The sequence below is a fragment of the Oryctolagus cuniculus genome, chromosome 9 (assembly GCF_051225735.1).
Source record: "Oryctolagus cuniculus isolate XC-2025 breed Fujian yellow rabbit chromosome 9, ASM5122573v1, whole genome shotgun sequence".
In the NCBI taxonomy this organism is placed as follows: domain Eukaryota; kingdom Metazoa; phylum Chordata; class Mammalia; order Lagomorpha; family Leporidae; genus Oryctolagus; species Oryctolagus cuniculus.
In genome coordinates this window covers 118,008,570-118,011,787 of record NC_142875.1, presented here as the reverse complement: position 1 = coordinate 118,011,787, position 3,218 = coordinate 118,008,570, and positions in this window count along the sequence as shown.

Here is a 3,218-nt window from a genome sequence, read left to right as displayed (position 1 = left end):
TCCTGCTCCTGATTGGAGGAGAGCAGCGTGCTTGGCATGTGGGTAGCAGAGTTGGGATTGGTGGAAGAGGACTATAAAGGAGGAGAGAGACAACATGCACCAGGAACATCCGGATAACATCTGAGCAGCCCCTGAGAGAGCCGGCCGGTGGTGTGCCGCTCCTCTGCGGAAGCAGGGAAAGTGGCAGGGGGGGCCGCCCCTCCACGGAGGTGGAGGGGTCGACAGCCAACCCGGGAAGAACCAGCAGCAAACCTGGGAAGGGCAGAGTAGACAAAAGAACAGCACAGGGTCCTGTGTCGTTCCTCCGCAAATGGGGGAGCGACAACATGAAAAGTAAGTTGACAACAAATCTCATTCTCAAACAGTCATCATTATTTTCACACTAATAATTTTGTGTGAATAATCAATTCATTGTCAAATTTAAGAACAGTGTTTAGGAATGAAAGCCCCTTCTTCCCATACACTCATTATCTACATTTGAACATTTTTATTCCCCTTTCACAAAAAAAAAAAAAAAAAAGACTTCTATAAGAAGAGAGTCTTAGAGAAACAACCATATGAATCCAAAGTTGTTCATCTATCCTTAGAAAAGGTATCGGGACGGGGTAGGGAGCAGATATCTGGCGCAACAGATTGCCACTTGCGGTGCTGGAATCCCATGTTGAAGTTCCTAGATTCCAGTCCTGGCTCCTTTTCTGCTCCAACTTTCTGCTAATGTGCCTGCTGGGTGGTAGGAGGTGACTGCTCAAGTAGTTTTGTCTCTGCAACCCACATAAGAGACCTGCACTGAGTTCCAGACTCCTAGCTCCAGCCTGGCATAGTCCCCAGCTGTTCTAAGCACTGGAGGAATAAACCAGGAAATACAAGAGATATAGCCCCTTCTCTGCCTTTCAAGTCAATAAACAAAAGTTAAACAAAACAATGTGTCTCTGAAGCATTGTTTCCTGATGTCACAAAGCTGTGCGATGATATCACATCAAAGAGTGTGATTCTAATGAATGTTCTATTAACTCCAGGGAGCAAGAAAAACAGAGAAAAGCCTTTGCTATTCCCTCCCTCCTTCCTGCTGTCCACACATTCACACACAAGAGCTGCCAATGGCAGATAAGCAGGCCATGTAAGTGGCCACTCTTACATATTTTTTCAAGGTTTTTTTTTTTTTTTAATTTCAAGGGCAGAGCAACAGAGAGAAACAGAGTGGGAGAGAGAGACAGAGGGATCATCTTCCATTTGCTGCTTCACTCCCCCAAATACCCACAATGGCAGGGCACAATCCAGACCTTCTCCCAGTCTCTCACATGGCTGGCAGTGGCCCAGCACCTACCCATCTCCTGCTGCCACCCCAGGTACATCAGCAGGGAACCGAATCAGAAGTAGGACAGCCAGGACTTGAACTGGAGCTCTACTATGTGATGTGAGCGTTGCAAGCGAGCTTAACCCACTGTTCCACAATGTCAGCTCCAATATTTTTATAAAGAGATAAATCACTGTCAATATTAGCCACATTCCTTTTACCACAATGTGCCACCATAGAACCTCCAAGGTCTGTGAAAGCAGGAAAGCACACAGAAGGGAGAGTGTCACTTGGGAGCAGTAGGGATTTACAGAGGCAAGGGAGAGAAGATGCATTGCAATGTGTGGAATCCAGAAGCTAGCATGTGTTTAAGGAAATCTTAAAACCTTTTTCTAGGGGATGTCTCATGAAAATACTCCATCATACGCTTGTCGTTAGAGTAGATACATATTTTTAAGCCATTTCCAGCTCTTAAGTCCCAGTCATTCCTAAAATGAAGAAAAAGAGCTGCTGTTGACTGAACCAGCATGTTTTTCTGACTCATTCACTTTATTGGCACAAAGAAGAGAACAGATGTGGGTCATCAGGGGGCATCCCTGACTTCTTGGCTGATCTTAGTAAGCTAAGCTTCTATACTCTGCACTTGTGGATATGTGGCAGTATCCACTGTTCAGCACTTCCCAACAACAGGATCACTGGGATAAAGCACAGGGATCAATGTTGTTAACCCTTGCTTTCATCACTTTGACTATAAAACATGTCTAGAAAAAGGTCCAGACACAACTTTTACCAAGTACCAATCAGCACACATTTCACAAAAGTAATCAAATATTATTTTACTTCTCCCCAAAATGGCTGATTTGCTAGAGTTTGCAGTCCTTGGCTGTGAATTACTGACTCCTGTTGTTGTTGGTGGTGGTGGTGTTTTTTCCTAAAGAGAATTCATCTGAAAGCACTTTTTTTTTTTCCTGGAGATATTCTGCTGACTTTCTGGCTGTCTGCAGATAAGCTGTGTATCTGAATTGATAAAAACCAGATTGTTCGACTACTGATGAAATGTTGATAATACCATGAAAACTTTACATATAAAACTTGATTAGAATTCCTAACAATGTGCAGGCCTTGAGCCATTTGCCTTTCATGAGGTTAGGCGTGTATCCTAACATTGCCTCTAAAACATGGACACAGCCCAAAACACATTCAATATCACACTAAAACATACTTAAGGTACAGGCCCAACATTCAGGATTTAAAGCCAGATTCAATCCTTTGAGACAATCTCAACAGAAAACCTGAGGTTACAAAAATACATTTTCAGGGGGAAATTTTAACCTCATCTGATTCATAACAGATTGTGTAGAAAACTTAGTAACATGGCTAAATATCCAGACCATCTTTCTGCTGGTTGTGCAGGAAGTCCAACAGGAAAACTGGTTCGTGTTTGTTGAATTAATTTTGTTCTTGTCATTTCAGAAGAAGGTCTGGCTATTGCGCTGCTCTGTTAGCGTCAGTACTGTTGATTCTATTATTTCATGAAGATAGTTCACAAAGTGTGTGGGAAATGATGTTAGAAGAAAAGTTTATTTTGGCGCAAAAGCAATTTTTAAATTTATGTATATAATGGGTCCTCAAAAAGGTCACAGAAAATAAAAATTGTGCCTAAATTTCAATTTTTTGCAACAGAACAATTATATTTATTTTTATTATTTTATTTTTTAACTTTTATTTAATAAATATAAATTTCTGAAGTACAACTTTTGGATTATTGCTGCTTTTTCTCCCCATAACCTCCCTCCCACCTGAAACCATCCCATCTCCCACTCCCTCTCCCATCCCATTCTTCATCAAGATTCATTTTCAATTATCTTTATATACAGAAGATCAACTTAGTATATACTAAGTAAAGATTTCAACAGACTGCACC